The sequence below is a fragment of the Schistocerca cancellata genome, unplaced genomic scaffold (genome assembly GCF_023864275.1).
Source record: "Schistocerca cancellata isolate TAMUIC-IGC-003103 unplaced genomic scaffold, iqSchCanc2.1 HiC_scaffold_1100, whole genome shotgun sequence".
NCBI lineage: Eukaryota > Metazoa > Arthropoda > Insecta > Orthoptera > Acrididae > Schistocerca > Schistocerca cancellata.
The window spans coordinates 5,306,559-5,327,782 of NW_026047099.1; the positions used below are offsets into that span (position 1 = coordinate 5,306,559).

Here is a 21,224-nt window from a genome sequence, read left to right on the forward strand (position 1 = left end):
TTGGAACTCTACACTCCTACACAACAATAGGCGGTGACGTATTTCAGAAATCACCTGCCGATTCGTACTGTTTTGTCGTTTTCAAAGTCTTCTTGGCAAACTTGGTTAGCACATTCTCCCTCAAACTGAGTTAATTATTGCATTTTCGTACCATTACAGTAGTTTAAAAGGCTTAAGGAAGCATCTTTGTCACAACAGAAAGGTAGTTTGAAAATTGGGCTGGCGACATAACAAAAAAACAAAAGCAATGGAGCCAACAGCACCCGGGTTTCCCAGGCGGTCACCAATCCAAGTACTAGCCGGGCCCGATGATGCTTAACTTCGGTGATCGGACGAGAACCGGTGTATTCATCATGGTATGGCCGTTGGCGCTCATCTAATGTAGGAGCACGGCAGAATTCGCGTTCGGCTTTTCTCCCAACACACAAAATGTTAGTTTTCGGCTGCATTTGACGAAAGCGCTTCCTTCCGCAACCGCCAGTTCCTCGAGGACGGCGCGGGGAGGCGCGCCCGGCGTCCCAGCAGAGCGACGGCCGAATTGGCGGGCGCACCGCCGCGTGTGTGAGACGCACTGCCGCTCGTTGCACCCCCTGTCATTCGCTGGGCGCGTGCAGCCTTCGACACTAGCGGAGGACGCATCTTGTCCCTGGTGTTCAGCGGAGGGCCTGTGCGGGGTGTGGCAGTGTCGTGCTGGAGGGCGCCACTGGTAGCGATGTGGGCTTCCTCGCCTCGCCTCGCCTCACACCAGGTGTCTGCGTAGTTTGCAGTGCATTCGCACCATTCCTATCCCTGTCCCTGTCCCCGTCCCGACTTGTCCCGACTTTGCTCGACTGCCGCTCGCTGCCGCTCGGGTCGTGGTCCATATGACAGCGCAAGCACGACAAACGTCTGCGGGACGAGACGAGACGACTAAGGAAGACATTCGTGGTTACAAATCAAATTTGGAACTCTACACTCCTACACAACAATAGGCGGTGACGTATTTCAGAAACCACCTGCCGATTCGTACTGTTTTGTCATTTTCAAAGTCTTCTTGGCAAACTTGGTTAGTACATTCTCCCTCTAACTGAGTTAATTACTGCATTTTCGTACCATTACAGTGGTTTAAAAGGCTTAAGGAAGCATCTTTGTCACAACAGAAAGGTAGTTTGAAAATTGGGCTGGCGACATAACAAAAAAACAAAAGGAAGGGAGCCAACAGCACCCGGGTTTCCAAGGCGGTAACCCATCCAAGTACTAGCCGGGCCCGATGATGCTTAACTTCGGTGATCGGACGAGAACCGGTGTATTCATCATGGTATGGCCGTTGGCGCTCATCTAATGTAGGAGCACGGCAGAATTCGCGTTCGGCTTTTCTCCCAACACACAAAATGTTAGTTTTCGGCCGCAGTTGACGAAAGCGCTTCCTTCCGCAACCGCCAGTTCCTCGAGGACGGCGCGGGGAGGCGCGCCCGGCGTCCCAGCAGAGCGACGGCCGAATTGGCGGGCGCACCGCCGCGTGTGTGAGACGCACTGCTGCTCGTTGCACCCCTGTCATTCGCTGGGCGCGTGCAGCCTTCGACAGTAGCGGAGGACGCATCTTGTCTCTGGTGTTCAGCGGAGGGCCAGTGCGGGGTGTGGCAGTGTCGTGCTGGAGGGCGCCACTGGTAGCGATGTGGGCTTCCTCGCCTCGCCTCGCCTCGCCTCACACCAGGTGTCTGCGTAGTTTGCAGTGCATTCGCACCATTCCTATCCCTGTCCCTGTCCCCGTCCCGACTTGTCCCGACTTTGCTCGACTGCCGCTCGCTGCCGCTCGGGTCGTGGTCCATATGACAGCGCAAGCACGACAAACGTCTGCGGGACGAGACGAGACTACTAAGGAATACATTCGTGGTTACAAATCAAATTTGGAACTCTACACTCCTACACAACAATAGGCGGTGACGTATTTCAGAAATCACCTGCCGATTCGTACTGTTTTGTCGTTTTCAAAGTCTTCTTGGCAAACTTGGTTAGCACATTCTCCCTCAAACTGAGTTAATTACTGCATTTTCGTACCATTACAGTAGTTTAAAAGGCTTAAGGAAGCATCTTTGTCACAACAGAAAGGTAGTTTGAAAATTGGGCTGGCGACATAACAAAAAAACAAAAGGAAGGGAGCCAACAGCACCCGGGTTTCCCAGGCGGTCACCCTTCCAAGTACTAGCCGGGCCCGATGATGCTTAACTTCGGTGATCGGACGAGAACCGGTGTATTCATCATGGTATGGCCGTTGGCGCTCATCTAATGTAGGAGCACGGCAGAATTCGCGTTCGGCTTTTCTCCCAACACACAAAATGTTAGTTTTCGGCCGCATTTGACGAAAGCGCTTCCTTCCGCAACCGCCAGTTCCTCGAGGACGGCGCGGGGAGGCGCGCCCGGCGTCCCAGCAGAGCGACGGCCGAATTGGCGGGCGCACCGCCGCGTGTGTGAGACGCACTGCTGCTCGTTGCACCCCCTGTCATTCGCTGGGCGCGTGCAGCCTTCGACACTAGCGGAGGACGCATCTTGTCCCTGGTGTTCAGCGGAGGGCCTGTGCGGGGTGTGGCAGTGTCGTGCTGGAGGGCGCGACTGGTAGCGATGTGGGCTTCCTCGCCTCGCCTCGCCTCGCCTCGACTCACACCAGGTGTCTGCGTAGTTTGCAGTGCATTCGCACCATTCCTATCCCTGTCCCTGTCCCCGTCCCGACTTGTCCCGACTTTGCTCGACGCAAGCATGACAAATGTCTGCGGGACGAGACGAGACGACTAAGGAATACATTCGTGGTTACAAATCAAATTTGGAACTCTACACTCCTACACAACAATAGGCGGTGACGTATTTCAGAAATCACCTGCCGATTCGTACTGTTTTGTCGTTTTCAAAGTCTTCTTGGCAAACTTGGTTAGCACATTCTCCCTCAAACTGAGTTAATTACTGCATTTTCGTACCATTACAGTAGTTTAAAAGGCGTAAGGAAGCATCTTTGTCACAACAGAAAGGTAGTTTGAAAATTGGGCTGGCGACATAACAAAAAAACAAAAGGAAGGGAGCCAACAGCACCCGGGTTTCCCAGGCGGTCACCCATGCAAGTACTAGCCGGGCCCGATGATGCTTAACTTCGGTGATCGGACGAGAACCGGTGTATTCATCATGGTATGGCCGTTGGCGCTCATCTAATGTAGGAGCACGGCAGAATTCGCGTTCGGCTTTTCTCCCAACACACAAAATGTTAGTTTTCGGCCGCATTTGACGAAAGCGCTTCCTTCCGCAACCGCCAGTTCCTCGAGGACGGCGCGGGGAGGCGCGCCCGGCGTCCCAGCAGAGCGACGGCCGAATTGGCGGGCGCACCGCCGCGTGTGTGAGACGCACTGCTGCTCGTTGCACCCCCTGTCATTCGCTGGGCGCGTGCAGCCTTCGACACTAGCGGAGGACGCATCTTGTCCCTGGTGTTCAGCGGAGGGCCTGTGCGGCGTGTGGCAGTGTCGTGCTGGAGGGCGCCACTGGTAGCGATGTGGGCTTCCTCGCCTCGCCTCGCCTCACACCAGGTGTCTGCGTAGTTTGCAGTGCTTTCGCACCATTCCTATCCCTGTCCCTGTCCCCGTCCCGACTTGTTCCGACTTTGCTCGACTGCCGCTCGCTGCCGCTCGGGTCGTGGTCCATATGACAGCGCAAGCACGACAAACGTCTGCGGGACGAGACGAGACGACTAAGGAATACATTCGTGGTTACAAATCAAATTTGGAACTCTACACTCCTACACAACAATAGGCGGTGACGTATTTCAGAAATCACCTGCCGATTCGTACTGTTTTGTCGTTTTCAAAGTCTTCTTGGCAAACTTGGTTAGCACATTCTCCCTCAAACTGAGTTAATTACTGCATTTTCGTACCATTACAGTAGTTTAAATGGCTTAAGGAAGCATCTTTGTCACAACAGAAGGGTAGTTTGAAAATTGGGCTGGCGACATAACAAAAAAACAAGAGGAAGGGAGCCAACAGCACCCGGATTTCCAAGGCGGTCACCCATCCAAGTACTAGCCGGGCCCGATGATGCTTAACATCGGTGATCGGACGAGAACCGGTGTATTCATCATGGTATGGCCGTTGGCGCTCATCTAATGTAGGAGCACGGCAGAATTCGCGTTCGGCTTTTCTCCCAACACACTAAATGTTAGTTTTCGGCCGCATTTGACGAAAGCGCTTCCTTCCGCAACCGCCAGTTCCTCGAGGACGGCGCGGGGAGGCGCGCCCGGCGTCCCAGCAGAGCGACGGCGGAATTGGCGGGCGCACCGCCGCGTGTGTGAGACGCACTGCTGCTCGTTGCACCCCTGTCATTCGCTGGGCGCGTGCAGCCTTCGACACTAGCGGAGGACGCATCTTGTCCCTGGTGTTCAGCGGAGGGCCTGTGCGGGGTGTGGCAGTGTCGTGCTGGAGGGCGCCACTGGTAGCGATGTGGGCTTCCTCGCCTCGCCTCACCTCGCCTCGCCTCACCTCGCCTCGCCTCACACCAGGTGTCTGCGTAGTTTGCAGTGCATTCGCACCATTCCTATCCCTGTCCCTGTCCCCGTCCCGACTTGTCCCGACTTTGCTCGACTGCCGCTCGCTGCCGCTCGGGTCGTGGTCCATATGACAGCGCAAGCACGACAAACGTCTGCGGGACGAGACGAGACGACTAAGGAATACATTCGTGGTTACAAATCAAATTTGGAACTCTACACTCCTACACAACAATAGGCGGTGACGTATTTCAGAAATCACCTGCCGATTCGTACTGTTTTGTCGTTTTCAAAGTCTTCTTGGCAAACTTGGTTAGCACATTCTCCCTCAAACTGAGTTAATTACTGCATTTTCGTACCATTGCAGTAGTTTAAAAGGCTTAAGGAAGCATCTTTGTCACAACAGAAAGGTAGTTTGAAAATTGGGCTGGCGACATAACAAAAAAACAAAAGGAAGGGAGCCAACAGCACCCGGGTTTCCCAGGCGGTCACCCATCCAAGTACTAGCCGGGCCCGATGATGCTTAACTTTGGTGATCGGAGGAGAACCGGTGTATTCATCATGGTATGGCCGTTGGCGCTCATCTAATGTAGGAGCACGGCAGAATTCGCGTTCGGCTTTTCTCCCAACACACAAAATGTTAGTTTTCGGCCGCATTTGACGAAAGCGCTTCCTTCCGCAACCGCCAGTTCCTCGAGGACGGCGCGGGGAGACGCGCCCGGCGTCCCAGCAGAGCGACGGCCGAATTGGCGGGCGCACCGCCGCGTGTGTGAGACGCACTGCTGCTCGTTGCACCCCCTGTCATTCGCTGGGCGCGTGCAGCCTTCGACACTAGCGGAGGACGCATCTTGTCCCTGGTGTTCAGCGGAGGGCCTGTGCGGGGTGTGGCAGTGTCGTGCTGGAGGGCGCCACTGGTAGCGATGTGGGCTTCCTCGCCTCGCCTCGCCTCGCCTCGCCTCACACCAGGTGTCTGCGTAGTTTGCAGTGCATTCGCACCATTCCTATCCCTGTCCCTGTCCCCGTCCCGACTTGTCCCGACTTTGCTCGACTGCCGCTCGCTGCCGCTCGGGTCGTGGTCCATATGACAGCGCAAGCACGACAAACGTCTGCGGGACGAGACGAGACGACTAAGGAATACATTCGTGGTTACAAATCAAATTTGGAACTCTACACTCCTACACAACAATAGGCGGTGACGTATTTCAGAAATCACCTGCCGATTCGTACTGTTTTGTCGTTTTCAAAGTCTTCTTGGCAAACTTGGTTAGCACATTCTCCCTCAAACTGAGTTAATTACTGCATTTTCGTACCATTACAGTATTTTAAAAGGCTTAAGGAAGCATCTTTGTCACAACAGAAAGGTAGTTTGAAAATTGGGCTGGCGACATAACAAAAAAACAAAAGGAAGGGAGCCAACAGCACCCGGGTTTCCCAGGCGGTCACCCATCCAAGTACTAGCCGGGCCCGATGATGCTTAACTTCGGTGATCGGACGAGAACCGGTGTATTCATCATGGTATGGCCGTTGGCGCTCATCTAATGTAGGAGCACGGCAGAATTCGCGTTCGGCTTTTCTCCCAACACACAAAATGTTAGTTTTCGGCCGCATTTGACGAAAGCGCTTTCTTCCGCAACCGCCAGTTCCTCGAGGACGGCGCGGGGAGGCGCACCCGGCGTCGCAGCAGAGTGACGGCCGAATTGGCGGGCGCACCGCCGCGTGTGTGAGACGCACTGCTGCTCGTTGCACCCCCTGTCATTCGCTGGGCGCGTGCAGCCTTCGACACTAGCGGAGGACGCATCTTGTCCCTGGTGTTCAGCGGAGGGCCTGTGCGGGGTGCGGCAGTGTCGTGCTGGAGGGCCCACTGGTAGCGATGTGGGCTTCCTCGCCTCGCCTCGCCTCGCCTCGCCTCGCCTCACACCAGGTGTCTGCGTAGTTTGCAGTGCATTCGCACCATTCCTATCCCTGTCCCTGTCCCCGTCCCGACTTGTCCCGACTTTGCTCGACTGCCGCTCGCTGCCGCTCGGGTCGTGGTCCATATGACAGCGCAAGCACGACAAACGTCTGCGGGACGAGACGAGACGACTAAGGAATACATTCGTGGTTACAAATTAAATTTGGAACTCTACACTCATACACAACAATAGGCGGTGACGTATTTCAGAAATCACCTGCCGATTCGTACTGTTTTGTCGTTTTCAAAGTCTTCTTGGCAAACTTGGTTAGCACATTCTCCCTCAAACTGAGTTAATTACTGCATTTTCGTACCATTACAGTAGTTGAAAAGGCTTAAGGAAGCACCTTTGTCACAACAGAAAGGTAGTTTGAAAATTGGGCTGGCGACATAACAAAAGAACAAAAGGCAGGGAGCCAACAGCACCCGATGGTATGGTCGTTGGCGCTCATCTAATGTAGGAGCACGGCAGATTTCGCGTTCGGCTTTTCTCCCAACACACAAAATGTTAGTTTTCGGCCGCATTTGACGAAAGCGCTTCCTTCCGCAACCGCCAGTTCCTCGAGGACGGCGCGGGGAGACGCGCCCGGCGTCCCAGCAGAGCGACGGCCGAATTGGCGGGCGCACCGCCGCGTGTGTGAGACGCACTGCTGCTCGTTGCACCCCCTGTCATTCGCTGGGCGCGTGCAGCCTTCGACACTAGCGGAGGACGCATCTTGTCACTGGTGTTCAGCGGAGGGCCTGTGCGGGGTGTGGTAGTGTCATGCTGGAGGGCGCCACTGGTAGCGATGTGGGCTTCCTCGCCTCGCCTCGCCTCGCCTCACACCAGGTGTCTGCGTAGTTTGCAGTGCATTCGCACCATTCCTATCCCTGTCCCTGTCCCCGTCCCGACTTGTCCCGACTTTGCTCGACTGCCGCTCGCTGCCGCTCGGGTCGTGGTCCATATGACAGCGCAAGCACGACAAACGTCTGCGGGACGAGACGAGACGACTAAGGAATACATTCGTGGTTACAAATCAAATTTGGAACTCTACACTCCTACACAACAATAGGCGGTGACGTATTTCAGAAATCACCTGCCGATTCGTACTGTTTTGTCGTTTTCAAAGTCTTCTTGGCAAACTTGGTTAGCACATTCTCCCTCAAACTGAGTTAATTACTGCATTTTCGTACCATTACAGTAGTTTAAAAGGCTTAAGGAAGCTTCTTCGTCACAACAGAAAGGTAGTTTGAAAATTGGGCTGGCGACATAACAAAAAAACAAAAGGAAGGGAGCCAACAGCACCCGGGTTTCCCAGGCGGTCACCCATGCAAGTACTAGCCGGGCCCGATGATGCTTAACTTCGGTGATCGGACGAGAACCGGTGTATTCATCATGGTATGGCCGTTGGCGCTCATCTAATGTAGGAGCACGGCAGAATTCGCGTTCGGCTTTTCTCCCAACACACAAAATGTTAGTTTTCGGCCGCATTTGACGAAAGCGCTTCCTTCCGCAACCGCCAGTTCCTCGTGGACGGCGCGGGGAGGCGCGCTCGGCGTCCCAGCAGAGCGACGGCCGAATTGGCGGGCGCACCGCCGCGTGTGTGAGACGCACTGCTGCTCGTTGCACCCCCTGTCATTCGCTGGGCGCGTGCAGCCTTCGACACTAGCGGAGGACGCATCTTGTCCCTGGTGTTCAGCGGAGGGCCTGTGCGGGGTGTGGCAGTGTCGTGCTGGAGGGCGCCACTGGTAGCGATGTGGGCTTCCTCGCCTCGCCTCACACCAGCTGTCTGCGTAGTTTGCAGTGCATTCGCACCATTCCTATCCCTGTCCCTGTCCCCGTCCCGACTTGTCCCGACTTTGCTCGACTGCCGCTCGCTGCCGCTCGGGTCGTGGTCCATATGACAGCGCAAGCACGACAAACGTCTGCGGGACGAGACGAGACGACTAAGGAATACATTCGTGGTTACAAATCAAATTTGGAACTCTACACTCCTACACAACAATAGGCGGTGACGTATTTCAGAAATCACCTGCCGATTCGTACTGTTTTGTCGTTTTCAAAGTCTTCTTGGCAAACTTGGTTAGCACATTCTCCCTCAAACTGAGTTAATTACTGCATTTTCGTACCATTACAGTAGTTTAAAAGGCTTAAGGAAGCATCTCTGTCACAACAGAAAGGTAGTTTGAAAATTGGGCTGGCGACATAACAAAAAAACAAAAGGAAGGGAGCCAACAGCACCCGGGTTTCCCAGGCGGTCACCCATCCAAGTACTAGCCGGGCCCGATGATGCTTAACTTCGGTGATCGGACGAGAACCGGTGTATTCATCGTGGTATGGTCGTTGGCGCTCATCTAATGTAGGAGCACGGCAGAATTCGCGTTCGGCTTTTCTCCCAACACACAAAATGTTAGTTTTCGGCCGCATTTGACGAAAGCGCTTCCTTCCGCAACCGCCAGTTCCTCGAGGACGGCGCGGGGAGGCGCGCCCGGCGTCCCAGCAGAGCGACGGCCGAATTGGCGGGCGCACCGCCGCGTGTGTGAGACGAACTGCTGCTCGTTGCACCCCTTGTCATTCGCTGGGCGCGTGCAGCCTTCGACACTAGCGGAGGACGCATCTTGTCCCTGGTGTTCAGCGGAGGGCCTGTGCGGGGTGTGGCAGTGTCGTGCTGGAGGGCGCCACTGGTAGCGATGTGGGCTTCCTCGCCTCGCCTCACACCTGGTGTCTGCGTAGTTTGCAGTGCATTCGCACCATTCCTATCCCTGTCCCTGTCCCCGTCCCGACTTGTCCCGACTTTGCTCGACTGCCGCTCGCTGCCGCTCGGGTCGTGGTCCATATGACAGCGCAAGCACGACAAACGTCTGCGGGACGATTCGAGACGACTAAGGAATACATTCGTGGTTACAAATCAAATTTGGAACTCTACACTCCTACACAACAATAGGCGGTGACGTATTTCAGAAATCACCTGCCGATTCGTACTGTTTTGTCGTTTTCAAAGTCTTCTTGGCAAACTTGGTTAGCACATTCTCCCTCAAACTGAGTTAATTACTGCATTTTCGTACCATTACAGTAGTTTAAAAGTCTTAAGGAAGCATCATTGTCACAACAGAAAGGTAGTATGAAAATTGGGCTGGCGACATAACAAAAAAACAAAAGGAAGGGAGCCAACAGCACCCGGGTTTCCCAGGCGGTCACCCATCCAAGTACTAGCCGGGTCCGATGATGCTTAACTTCGGTGATCGGACGAGAACCGGTGTATTCATCATGGTATGGCCGTTGGCGCTCATCTAATGTAGGAGCACGGCAGAATTCGCGTTCGGCTTTTCTCCCAACACACAAAATGTTAGTTTTCGGCCGCATTTGACGAAAGCGCTTCCTTCCGCAACCGCCAGTTCCTCGTGGACGGCGCGGGGAGGCGCGCTCGGCGTCCCAGCAGAGCGACGGCCGCATTGGCGGGCGCACCGCCGCGTGTGTGAGACGCACTGCTGCTCGTTGCACCCACTGTCATTCGCTGGGCGCGTGCAGCCTTCGACACTAGCGGAGGACGCATCTTGTCCCTGGTGTTCAGCGGAGGGCCTGTGCGGGGTGTGGCAGTGTCGTGCTGGAGGGCGCCACTGGTAGCGATGTGGGCTTCCTCGTCTCGCCTCACACCTGGTGTCTGCGTAGTTTGCAGTGCATTCGCACCATTCCTATCCCTGTCCCTGTCCCCGTCCCGACTTGTCCTGACTTTGCTCGACTGCCGCTCGCTGCCGCTCGGGTCGTGGTCCATATGACAGCGCAAGCACGACAAACGTCTGCGGGACGGGACGAGACGACTAAGGAATACATTCGTGGTTACAAATCAAATTTGGAACTCTACACTCCTACACAACAATAGGCGGTGACGTATTTCAGAAATCACCTGCCGATTCGTACTGTTTTGTCGTTTTCAAAGTCTTCTTGGCAAACTTGGTTAGCACATTCTCCCTCAAACTGAGTTAATTACTGCATTTTCGTACCATTACAGTAGTTTAAAAGGCTTAAGGAAGCATCTTTGTCACAACAGAAAGGTAGTTTGAAAATTGGGCTGGCGACATAACAAAAAAACAAAAGGAAGGGAGCCAACAGCACCCGGGTTTCCCAGGCGGTCACCCATCCAAGTACTAGCCGGGTCCGATGATGCTTAACTTCGGTGATCGGACGAGAACCGGTGTATTCATCATGGTATGGCCGTTGGCGCTCATCTAATGTAGGAGCACGGCAGAATTCGCGTTCGGCTTTTCTCCCAACACACAAAATGTTAATTTTCGGCCGCATTTGACGAAAGCGCTTCCTTCCGCAACCGCCAGTTCCTCGAGGACGGCGCGGGGAGGCGCGCCCGGCGTTCCAGCAGAGCGACGGCCGAATTGGCGGGCGCACCGCCGCGTGTGTGAGACGCACTGCTGCTCGTTGCACCCCCTGTCATTCGCTGGGCGCGTGCAGCCTTCGACACTAGCGGAGGACGCATCTTGTCCCTGGTGTTCAGCGGAGGGCCTGTGCGGGGTGTGGCAGTGTCGTGCTGGAGGGCGCCACTGGTAGCGATGAGGGCTTCCTCGCCTCGCCTCGCCTCGCCTCACACCAGGTGTCTGCGTAGTTTGCAGTGCATTCGCACCATTCCTATCCCTGTCCCTGTCCCCGTCCCGACTTGTCCCGACTTTGCTCGACTGCCGCTCGCTGCCGCTCGGGTCGTGGTCCATATGACAGCGCAAGCACGACAAACGTCTGCGGGACGAGACGAGACGACTAAGGAATACATTCGTGGTTACAAATCAAATTTGGAACTCTACACTCCTACACAACAATAGGCGGTGACGTATTTCAGAAATCACCTGCCGATTCGTACTGTTTTGTCGTTTTCAAAGTCTTCTTGGCAAACTTGGTTAGCACATTCTCCCTCAAACTGAGTTAATTACTGCATTTTCGTACCATTACAGTAGTTTAAAAGGCTTAAGGAAGCATCTTTGTCACAACAGAAAGATAGTTTGAAAATTGGGCTGGCGACATAACAAAAAAACAAAAGAAAGGGAGCCAACAGCACCCGGGTTTCCCAGGCGGTCACCCATCAAAGTACTAGCCGGGTCCGATGATGCTTAACTTCGGTGATCGGACGAGAACCGGTGTATTCATCATGGTATGGCCGTTGGCGCTCATCTAATGTAGGAGCATTGCAGAATTCGCGTTCGGCTTTTCTCCCAACACACAAAATGTTAGTTTTCGGCCGCATTTGACGAAAGCGCTTCCTTCCGCAACCGCCAGTTCCTCGAGGACGGCGCGGGGAGGCGCGCCCGGCGTCCCAGCAGAGCGACGGCCGAATTGGCGGGCGCACCGCCGCGTGTGTGAGACGCACTGCTGCTCGTTGCACCCCATGTCATTCGCTGGGCGCGTGCAGCCTTCGACACTAGCGGAGGACGCATCTTGTCCCTGGTGTTCAGCGGAGGGCCTGTGCGGGGTGTGGCAGTGTCGTGCTGGAGGGTGCCACTGGTAGTGATGTGGGCTTCCTCGCCTCGCCTCACACCAGGTGTCTGCGTAGTTTGCAGTGCATTCGCACCATTCCTATCCCTGTCCCTGTCCCCGTCCCGACTTGTCCCGACTCTGCTCGACTGCCGCTCGCTGCCGCTCGGGTCGTGGTCCATATGACAGCGCAAGCACGACAAACGTCTGCGGGACGAGACGAGACGACTAAGGAATACATTCGTGGTTACAAATCAAATTTGGAACTCTACACTCCTACACAACAATAGGCGGTGACGTATTTCAGAAATCACCTGCCGATTCGTACTGTTTTGTCGTTTTCAAAGTCTTCTTGGCAAACTTGGTTAGCACATTCTCCCTCAAACTGAGTTAATTACTGCATTTTCGTACCATTACAGTAGTTTAAAAGGCTTAAGGAAGCATCTTTGTCACAACAGAAAGGTAGTTTGAAAATTGGGCTGGCGACATAACAAAAAAACAAAAGGAAGGGAGCCAACAGCACCCGGGTTTCCCAGGCGGTCACCCATCCAAGTACTAGCCGGGCCCGATGATGCTTAACTTCGGTGATCGGACGAGAACCGGTGTATTCATCATGGTATGGCCGTTGGCGCTCATCTAATGTAGGAGCACGGCATAATTCGCGTTCGGCTTTTCTCCCAACACACAAAATGTTAGTTTTCGGCCGCATTTGACGAAAGCGCTTCCTTCCGCAACCGCCAGTTCCTCGAGGACGGCGCGGGGAGGCGCGCCCGGCGTCCCAGCAGAGCGACGGCCGAATTGGCGGGCGCACCGCCGCGTGTGTGAGACGCTCTGCTGCTCGTTGCACCCCCTGTCATTCGCTGGGCGCGTGGAGCCTTCGACACTAGCGGAGGACGCATCTTGTCCCTGGTGTTCAGCGGAGGGTCTGTGCGGGGTGTGGCAGTGTCGTGCTGGAGGGCGCCACTGGTAGCGATGTGGGCTTCCTCGCCTCGCCTCGCCTCGCCTCGCCTCACACCAGGTGTCTGCGTAGTTTGCAGTGCATTCGCACCATTCCTATCCCTGTCCCTGTCCCCGTCCCGACTTGTCCCGACTTTGCTCGACTGCCGCTCGCTGCCGCTCGGGTCGTGGTCCATATGACAGCGCAAGCACGACAAACGTCTGCGGGACGAGACGAGACGACTAAGGAATACATTCGTGGTTACAAATCAAATTTGGAACTCTACACTCCTACACAACAATAGGCGGTGACGTATTTCAGAAATCACCTGCCGATTCGTACTGTTTTGTCGTTTTCAAAGTCTTCTTGGCAAACTTGGTTAACACATTCTCCCTCAAACTGAGTTAATTACTGCATTTTCGTACCATTACAGTAGTTTAAAAGGCTTAAGGAAGCATCTTTGTCACAACAGAAAGGTAGTTTGAAAATTGGGCTGGCGACATAACAAAAAAACAAAAGGAAGGGAGCCAACAGCACCCGGGTTTCCCAGGCGGTCACCCATCCAAGTACTAGCCGGGCCCGATGATGCTTCACTTCGGTGATCGGACGAGAACCGGTGTATTCATCATGGTATGGCCGTTGGCGCTCATCTAATGTAGGAGCACGGCAGAATTCGCGTTCGGCTTTTCTCCCAACACACAAAATGTTAGTTTTCGGCCGCATTTGACGAAAGCGCTTCCTTCCGCAACCGCCAGTTCCTCGAGGACGGCGCGGGGAGGCGCGCCCGGCGTCCCAGCAGAGCGACGGCCGAATTGGCGGGCGCACCGCCGCGTGTGTGAGACGCACTGCTGCTCGTTGCACCCCCTGTCATTCGCTGGGCGCGTGCAGCCTTCGACACTAGCGGAGGACGCATCTTGTCCCTGGTGTTCAGCGGAGGGCCTGTGCGGGGTGTGGCAGTGTCGTGCTGGAGGGCGCCACTGGTAGCGATGTGGGCTTCCTCGCCTTGCCTCGCCTCGCCTCACACCAGGTGTCTGCGTAGTTTGCAGTGCATTCGCACCATTCCTATCCCTGTCCCTGTCCCCGTCCCGACTTGTCCCGACTTTGCTCGACTGCCGCTCGCTGCCGCTCGGGTCGTGGTCCATATGACAGCGCAAGCACGACAAACGTCTGCGGGACGAGACGAGACGACTAAGGAATACATTCGTGGTTACAAATCAAATTTGGAACTCTACACTCCTACACAACAATAGGCGGTGACGTATTTCAGAAATCACCTGCCGATTCGTACTGTTTTGTCGTTTTCAAAGTCTTCTTGGCAAACTTGGTTAGCACATTCTCCCTCAAACTGAGTTAATTACTGCATTTTCGTACCATTACAGTAGTTTAAAAGGCTTAAGGAAGCATCTTTGTCACAACAGAAAGGTAGTTTGAAAATGGGGCTGGCGACATAACAAAAAAACAAAAGGAAGGGAGCCAACAGCACCCGGGTTTCCCAGGTGGTCACCCATCCAAGTACTAGCCGGCTCCGATGATGCTTCACTTCGGTGATCGGACGAGAACCGGTGTATTCATCATGGTATGGCCGTTGGCGCTCACCTAATGTAGGAGCACGGCAGAATTCGCGTTCGGCTTTTCTCCCAACACACAAAATGTTAGTTTTCGGCCGCATTTGACGAAAGCGCTTCCTTCCGCAACCGCCAGTTCCTCGAGGACGGCGCGGGGAGGCGCGCCCGGCGTCCCAGCAGAGCGACGGCCGAATTGGCGGGCGCACCGCCGCGTGTGTGAGACGCACTGCTGCTCGTTGCACCCCCTGTCATTCGCTGGGCGCGTGCAGCCTTCGACACTAGCGGAGGACGCATCTTGTCCCTGGTGTTCAGCGGAGGGCCTGTGCGGGGTGTGGCAGTGTCGTGCTGGAGGGCGCCACTGGTAGCGATGTGGGCTTCCTCGCCTCGCCTCGCCTCGCCTCGCCTCACACCAGGTGTCTGCGTAGTTTGCAGTGCATTCGCACCATTCCTATCCCTGTCCCTGTCCCCGTCCCGACTTGTCCCGACTTTGCTCGACTGCCGCTCGCTGCCGCTCGGGTCGTGGTCCATATGACAGCGCAAGCACGACAAACGTCTGCGGGACGAGACGAGACGACTAAGGAATACATTCGTGGTTACAAATCAAATTTGGAACTCTACACTCCTACACAACAATAGGCGGTGACGTATTTCAGAAATCACCTGCCGATTCGTACTGTTTTGTCGTTTTCAAAGTCTTCTTGGCAAACTTGGTTAGCACATTCTCCCTCAAACTGAGTTAATTACTGCATTTTCGTACCATTACAGTAGTTTAAAAGGCTTAAGGAAGCATCTTTGTCACAACAGAAAGATAGTTTGAAAATTGGGCTGGCGACATAACAAAAAAACAAAAGAAAGGGAGCCAACAGCACCCGGGTTTCCCAGGCGGTCACCCATCAAAGTACTAGCCGGGTCCGATGATGCTTAACTTCGGTGATCGGACGAGAACCGGTGTATTCATCATGGTATGGCCGTTGGCGCTCATCTAATGTAGGAGCATTGCAGAATTCGCGTTCGGCTTTTCTCCCAACACACAAAATGTTAGTTTTCGGCCGCATTTGACGAAAGCGCTTCCTTCCGCAACCGCCAGTTCTTCGAGGACGGCGCGGGGAGGCGCGCCCGGCGTCCCAGCAGAGCGACGGCCGAATTGGCGGGCGCACCGCCGCGTGTGTGAGACGCACTGCTGCTCGTTGCACCCCCTGTCATTCGCTGGGCGCGTGCAGCCTTCGACACTAGCGGAGGACGCATCTTGTCCCTGGTGTTCAGCGGAGGGCCTGTGCGGGGTGTGGCAGTGTCGTGCTGGAGGGCGCCACTGGTAGCGATGTGGGCTTCCTCGCCTCGCCTCGCCTCGCCTCACACCAGGTGTCTGCGTAGTTTGCAGTGCATTCGCACCATTCCTATCCCTGTCCCTGTCCCCGTCCCGACTTGTCCCGACTTTGCTCGACGCAAGCATGACAAATGTCTGCGGGACGAGACGAGACGACTAAGGAATACATTCGTGGTTACAAATCAAATTTGGAACTCTACACTCCTACACAACAATAGGCGGTGACGCATTTCAGAAATCACCTGCCGATTCGTACTGTTTTGTCGTTTTCAAAGTCTTCTTGGCAAACTTGGTTAGCACATTCTCCCTCAAACTGAGTTAATTACTGCATTTTCGTACCATTACAGTAGTTTAAAAGGCTTAAGGAAGCATCTTTGTCACAACAGAAAGGTAGTTAGAAAATTGGGCTGGCGACATAATAAAAAAAAACAAAAGGAAGGGAGCCAACAGCACCCGGGTTTCCCAGGCGGTCACCCATCCAAGTACTAGCCGGGCCCGATGATGCTTAACTTCGGTGATCGGACGAGAACCGGTGTATTCATCATGGTATGGCCGTTGGCGCTCATCTAATGTAGGAGCACGGCAGAATTCGCGTTCGGCTTTTCTCCCAACACACAAAATGTTAGTTTTCGGCCGCATTTGACGAAAGCGCTTCCTTCCGCAACCGCCAGTTCCTCGAGGACGGCGCGGGGAGGCGCGCCCGGCGTCCCAGCAGAGCGACGGCCGAATTGGCGGGCGCACCGCCGCGTGTGTGAGACGCACTGCTGCTCGTTGCACCCCCTGTCATTCGCTGGGCGCGTGCAGCCTTCGACACTAGCGGAGGACGCATCTTGTCCCTGGTGTTCAGCGGAGGGCCTGTGCGGGGTGTGGCAGTGTCGTGCTGGAGGGTGCCACTGGTAGTGATGTGGGCTTCCTCGCCTCGCCTCACACCAGGTGTCTGCGTAGTTTGCAGTGCATTCGCACCATTCCTATCCCTGTCCCTGTCCCCGTCCCGACTTGTCCCGACTCTGCTCGACTGCCGCTCGCTGCCGCTCGGGTCGTGGTCCATATGACAGCGCAAGCACGACAAACGTCTGCGGGACGAGACGAGACGACTAAGGAATACATTCGTGGCTACAAATCAAATTTGGAACTCTACACTCCTACACAACAATAGGCGGTGACGTATTTCAGAAATCACCTGCCGATTCGTACTGTTTTGTCGTTTTCAAAGTCTTCTTGGCAAACTTGGTTAGCACATTCTCCCTCAAACTGAGTTAATTACTGCATTTTCGTACCATTACAGTAGTTTAAAAGGCTTAAGGAAGCATCTTTGTCACAACAGAAAGGTAGTTTGAAAATTGGGCTGGCGACATAACAAAAAAACAAAAGGAAGGGAGCCAACAGCACCCGGGTTTCCCAGGCGGTCACCCATCCAAGTACTAGCCGGGCCCGATGATGCTTAACTTCGGTGATCGGACGAGAACCGGTGTATTCATCATGGTATGGCCGTTGGCGCTCATCTAATGTAGGAGCACGGCATAATTCGCGTTCGGCTTTTCTCCCAACACACAAAATGTTAGTTTTCGGCCGCATTTGACGAAAGCGCTTCCTTCCGCAACCGCCAGTTCCTCGAGGACGGCGCGGGGAGGCGCGCCCGGCGTCCCAGCAGAGCGACGGCCGAATTGGCGGGCGCACCGCCGCGTGTGTGAGACGCTCTGCTGCTCGTTGCACCCCCTGTCATTCGCTGGGCGCGTGGAGCCTTCGACACTAGCGGAGGACGCATCTTGTCCCTGGTGTTCAGCGGAGGGTCTGTGCGGGGTGTGGCAGTGTCGTGCTGGAGGGCGCCACTGGTAGCGATGTGGGCTTCCTCGCCTCGCCTCGCCTCGCCTCGCCTCACACCAGGTGTCTGCGTAGTTTGCAGTGCATTCGCACCATTCCTATCCCTGTCCCTGTCCCCGTCCCGACTTGTCCCGACTTTGCTCGACTGCCGCTCGCTGCCGCTCGGGTCGTGGTCCATATGACAGCGCAAGCACGACAAACGTCTGCGGGACGAGACGAGACGACTAAGGAATACATTCGTGGTTACAAATCAAATTTGGAACTCTACACTCCTACACAACAATAGGCGGTGACGTATTTCAGAAATCACCTGCCGATTCGTACTGTTTTGTCGTTTTCAAAGTCTTCTTGGCAAACTTGGTTAACACATTCTCCCTCAAACTGAGTTAATTACTGCATTTTCGTACCATTACAGTAGTTTAAAAGGCTTAAGGAAGCATCTTTGTCACAACAGAAAGGTAGTTTGAAAATTGGGCTGGCGACATAACAAAAAAACAAAAGGAAGGGAGCCAACAGCACCCGGGTTTCCCAGGCGGTCACCCATCCAAGTACTAGCCGGGCCCGATGATGCTTCACTTCGGTGATCGGACGAGAACCGGTGTATTCATCATGGTATGGCCGTTGGCGCTCATCTAATGTAGGAGCACGGCAGAATTCGCGTTCGGCTTTTCTCCCAACACACAAAATGTTAGTTTTCGGCCGCATTTGACGAAAGCGCTTCCTTCCGCAACCGCCAGTTCCTCGAGGACGGCGCGGGGAGGCGCGCCCGGCGTCCCAGCAGAGCGACGGCCGAATTGGCGGGCGCACCGCCGCGTGTGTGAGACGCACTGCTGCTCGTTGCACCCCCTGTCATTCGCTGGGCGCGTGCAGCCTTCGACACTAGCGGAGGACGCATCTTGTCCCTGGTGTTCAGCGGAGGGCCTGTGCGGGGTGTGGCAGTGTCGTGCTGGAGGGCGCCACTGGTAGCGATGTGGGCTTCCTCGCCTTGCCTCGCCTCGCCTCACACCAGGTGTCTGCGTAGTTTGCAGTGCATTCGCACCATTCCTATCCCTGTCCCTGTCCCCGTCCCGACTTGTCCCGACTTTGCTCGACTGCCGCTCGCTGCCGCTCGGGTCGTGGTCCATATGACAGCGCAAGCACGACAAACGTCTGCGGGACGAGACGAGACGACTAAGGAATACATTCGTGGTTACAAATCAAATTTGGAACTCTACACTCCTACACAACAATAGGCGGTGACGTATTTCAGAAATCACCTGCCGATTCGTACTGTTTTGTCGTTTTCAAAGTCTTCTTGGCAAACTTGGTTAGCACATTCTCCCTCAAACTGAGTTAATTACTGCATTTTCGTACCATTACAGTAGTTTAAAAGGCTTAAGGAAGCATCTTTGTCACAACAGAAAGGTAGTTTGAAAATGGGGCTGGCGACATAACAAAAAAACAAAAGGAAGGGAGCCAACAGCACCCGGGTTTCCCAGGTGGTCACCCATCCAAGTACTAGCCGGCTCCGATGATGCTTCACTTCGGTGATCGGACGAGAACCGGTGTATTCATCATGGTATGGCCGTTGGCGCTCACCTAATGTAGGAGCACGGCAGAATTCGCGTTCGGCTTTTCTCCCAACACACAAAATGTTAGTTTTCGGCCGCATTTGACGAAAGCGCTTCCTTCCGCAACCGCCAGTTCCTCGAGGACGGCGCGGGGAGGCGCGCCCGGCGTCCCAGCAGAGCGACGGCCGAATTGGCGGGCGCACCGCCGCGTGTGTGAGACGCACTGCTGCTCGTTGCACCCCCTGTCATTCGCTGGGCGCGTGCAGCCTTCGACACTAGCGGAGGACGCATCTTGTCCCTGGTGTTCAGCGGAGGGCCTGTGCGGGGTGTGGCAGTGTCGTGCTGGAGGGCGCCACTGGTAGCGATGTGGGCTTCCTCGCCTCGCCTCGCCTCGCCTCGCCTCACACCAGGTGTCTGCGTAGTTTGCAGTGCATTCGCACCATTCCTATCCCTGTCCCTGTCCCCGTCCCGACTTGTCCCGACTTTGCTCGACTGCCGCTCGCTGCCGCTCGGGTCGTGGTCCATATGACAGCGCAAGCACGACAAACGTCTGCGGGACGAGACGAGACGACTAAGGAATACATTCGTGGTTACAAATCAAATTTGGAACTCTACACTCCTACACAACAATAGGCGGTGACGTATTTCAGAAATCACCTGCCGATTCGTACTGTTTTGTCGTTTTCAAAGTCTTCTTGGCAAACTTGGTTAGCACATTCTCCCTCAAACTGAGTTAATTACTGCATTTTCGTACCATTACAGTAGTTTAAAAGGCTTAAGGAAGCATCTTTGTCACAACAGAAAGGTAGTTTGAAAATTGGGCTGGCGACATAACAAAAAAACAAAAGGAAGGGAGCCAACAGCACCCGGGTTTCCCAGGCGGTCACCCATCCAAGTACTAGCCGGGCCCGATGATGCTTAACTTCGGTGATCGGACGAGAACCGGTGTATTCATCATGGTATGGCCGTTGGCGCTCATCTAATGTAGGAGCACGGCAGAATTCGCGTTCGGCTTTTCTCCCAACACACAAAATGTTAGTTTTCGGCCGCATTTGACGAAAGCGCTTCCTTCCGCAACCGCCAGTTCCTCGAGGACGGCGCGGGGAGGCGCGCCCGGCGTCCCAGCAGAGCGACGGCCGAATTGGCGGGCGCACCGCCGCGTGTGTGAGACGCTCTGCTGCTCGTTGCACCCCCTGTCATTCGCTGGGCGCGTGGAGCCTTCGACACTAGCGGAGGACGCATCTTGTCCCTGGTGTTCAGCGGAGGGTCTGTACGGGGTGTGGCAGTGTCGTGCTGGAGGGCGCCACTGGTAGCGATGTGGGCTTCCTCGCCTCGCCTCGCCTCGCCTCGCCTCACACCAGGTGTCTGCGTAGTTTGCAGTGCATTCGCACCATTCCTATCCCTGTCCCTGTCCCCGTCCCGACTTGCCCCGACTTTGCTCGACTGCCGCTCGCTGCCGCTCGGGTCGTGGTCCATATGACAGTGCAAGCACGACAAACGTCTGCGGGACGAGACGAGACGACTAAGGAATACATTCGTGGTTACAAATCAAATTTGGAACTCTACACTCCTACACAACAATAGGCGGTGACGTATTTCAGAAATCACCTGCCGATTCGTACTGTTTTGTCGTTTTCAAAGTCTTCTTGGCAAACTTGGTTAGCACATTCTCCCTCAAACTGAGTTAATTACTGCATTTTCGTACCATTACAGTAGTTTAAAAGGCTTAAGGAAGCATCTTTGTCACAACAGAAAGGTAGTTTGAAAATTGGGCTGGCGACATAACAAAAAAACAAAAGGAAGGGAGCCAACAGCACCGGGGTTTCCCAGGCGGTCACCCATCCAAGTACTAGCCGGGCCCGATGATGCTTAACTTCGGTGATCGGACGAGAACCGGTGTATTCTTCATGGTATGGCCGTTGGCGCTCATCTAATGTAGGAGCACGGCAGAATTCGCGTTCGGCTTTTCTCCCAACACACAAAATGTTAGTTTTCGGCCGCATTTGACGAAAGCGCTTCCTTCCGCAACCGCCAGTTCCTCGAGGACGGCGCGGGGAGGCGCGCCCAGCGTCCCAGCAGAGCGACGGCCGAATTGGCGGGCGCACCGCCGCGTGTGTGAGACGCACTGC

At 54.9% G+C, this 21,224-nt stretch overlaps 22 non-coding genes across 22 annotated transcripts; all 22 read right to left on the bottom strand.

The window, feature by feature from the left end:
- Positions 1-251: 251 nt before the first annotated feature.
- LOC126154989 (5S ribosomal RNA) lies at positions 252-370 on the bottom strand. Its single transcript, XR_007532511.1, has one exon. It is a non-coding gene; the product is annotated as a 5S ribosomal RNA (ribosomal RNA).
- Positions 371-1,192: 822 nt separating this feature from the next.
- Positions 1,193-1,311, bottom strand: LOC126154825 (5S ribosomal RNA). The gene has a single exon (XR_007532358.1). It is a non-coding gene; the product is annotated as a 5S ribosomal RNA (ribosomal RNA).
- Positions 1,312-2,137: 826 nt separating this feature from the next.
- LOC126155877 (5S ribosomal RNA) lies at positions 2,138-2,256 on the bottom strand. The gene has a single exon (XR_007533310.1). It is a non-coding gene; the product is annotated as a 5S ribosomal RNA (ribosomal RNA).
- A 792-nt stretch (positions 2,257-3,048) lies between these two features.
- LOC126155843 (5S ribosomal RNA) lies at positions 3,049-3,167 on the bottom strand. The gene has a single exon (XR_007533278.1). It is a non-coding gene; the product is annotated as a 5S ribosomal RNA (ribosomal RNA).
- An 822-nt stretch (positions 3,168-3,989) lies between these two features.
- LOC126154986 (5S ribosomal RNA) lies at positions 3,990-4,108 on the bottom strand. The gene has a single exon (XR_007532508.1). It is a non-coding gene; the product is annotated as a 5S ribosomal RNA (ribosomal RNA).
- Positions 4,109-4,954: 846 nt separating this feature from the next.
- Positions 4,955-5,073, bottom strand: LOC126154834 (5S ribosomal RNA). Its single transcript, XR_007532367.1, has one exon. It is a non-coding gene; the product is annotated as a 5S ribosomal RNA (ribosomal RNA).
- An 832-nt stretch (positions 5,074-5,905) lies between these two features.
- On the bottom strand, positions 5,906-6,024 carry LOC126155459 (5S ribosomal RNA). Its single transcript, XR_007532920.1, has one exon. It is a non-coding gene; the product is annotated as a 5S ribosomal RNA (ribosomal RNA).
- Positions 6,025-7,719: 1,695 nt separating this feature from the next.
- On the bottom strand, positions 7,720-7,838 carry LOC126155844 (5S ribosomal RNA). Its single transcript, XR_007533279.1, has one exon. It is a non-coding gene; the product is annotated as a 5S ribosomal RNA (ribosomal RNA).
- Positions 7,839-8,655: 817 nt separating this feature from the next.
- LOC126155065 (5S ribosomal RNA) lies at positions 8,656-8,774 on the bottom strand. Its single transcript, XR_007532582.1, has one exon. It is a non-coding gene; the product is annotated as a 5S ribosomal RNA (ribosomal RNA).
- An 817-nt stretch (positions 8,775-9,591) lies between these two features.
- Positions 9,592-9,710, bottom strand: LOC126155818 (5S ribosomal RNA). Its single transcript, XR_007533255.1, has one exon. It is a non-coding gene; the product is annotated as a 5S ribosomal RNA (ribosomal RNA).
- An 817-nt stretch (positions 9,711-10,527) lies between these two features.
- LOC126155820 (5S ribosomal RNA) lies at positions 10,528-10,646 on the bottom strand. Its single transcript, XR_007533256.1, has one exon. It is a non-coding gene; the product is annotated as a 5S ribosomal RNA (ribosomal RNA).
- Positions 10,647-11,473: 827 nt separating this feature from the next.
- On the bottom strand, positions 11,474-11,592 carry LOC126154651 (5S ribosomal RNA). The gene has a single exon (XR_007532195.1). It is a non-coding gene; the product is annotated as a 5S ribosomal RNA (ribosomal RNA).
- Positions 11,593-12,409: 817 nt separating this feature from the next.
- Positions 12,410-12,528, bottom strand: LOC126155460 (5S ribosomal RNA). Its single transcript, XR_007532921.1, has one exon. It is a non-coding gene; the product is annotated as a 5S ribosomal RNA (ribosomal RNA).
- An 832-nt stretch (positions 12,529-13,360) lies between these two features.
- Positions 13,361-13,479, bottom strand: LOC126155790 (5S ribosomal RNA). The gene has a single exon (XR_007533228.1). It is a non-coding gene; the product is annotated as a 5S ribosomal RNA (ribosomal RNA).
- Positions 13,480-14,306: 827 nt separating this feature from the next.
- LOC126155268 (5S ribosomal RNA) lies at positions 14,307-14,425 on the bottom strand. Its single transcript, XR_007532772.1, has one exon. It is a non-coding gene; the product is annotated as a 5S ribosomal RNA (ribosomal RNA).
- An 832-nt stretch (positions 14,426-15,257) lies between these two features.
- LOC126154652 (5S ribosomal RNA) lies at positions 15,258-15,376 on the bottom strand. Its single transcript, XR_007532196.1, has one exon. It is a non-coding gene; the product is annotated as a 5S ribosomal RNA (ribosomal RNA).
- Positions 15,377-16,165: 789 nt separating this feature from the next.
- On the bottom strand, positions 16,166-16,284 carry LOC126155461 (5S ribosomal RNA). Its single transcript, XR_007532922.1, has one exon. It is a non-coding gene; the product is annotated as a 5S ribosomal RNA (ribosomal RNA).
- An 817-nt stretch (positions 16,285-17,101) lies between these two features.
- On the bottom strand, positions 17,102-17,220 carry LOC126155462 (5S ribosomal RNA). Its single transcript, XR_007532923.1, has one exon. It is a non-coding gene; the product is annotated as a 5S ribosomal RNA (ribosomal RNA).
- An 832-nt stretch (positions 17,221-18,052) lies between these two features.
- LOC126155791 (5S ribosomal RNA) lies at positions 18,053-18,171 on the bottom strand. The gene has a single exon (XR_007533229.1). It is a non-coding gene; the product is annotated as a 5S ribosomal RNA (ribosomal RNA).
- An 827-nt stretch (positions 18,172-18,998) lies between these two features.
- LOC126155269 (5S ribosomal RNA) lies at positions 18,999-19,117 on the bottom strand. Its single transcript, XR_007532773.1, has one exon. It is a non-coding gene; the product is annotated as a 5S ribosomal RNA (ribosomal RNA).
- An 832-nt stretch (positions 19,118-19,949) lies between these two features.
- Positions 19,950-20,068, bottom strand: LOC126155463 (5S ribosomal RNA). The gene has a single exon (XR_007532924.1). It is a non-coding gene; the product is annotated as a 5S ribosomal RNA (ribosomal RNA).
- Positions 20,069-20,900: 832 nt separating this feature from the next.
- On the bottom strand, positions 20,901-21,019 carry LOC126154737 (5S ribosomal RNA). The gene has a single exon (XR_007532276.1). It is a non-coding gene; the product is annotated as a 5S ribosomal RNA (ribosomal RNA).
- Between the last annotated feature and the right edge of the window lie 205 nt (positions 21,020-21,224).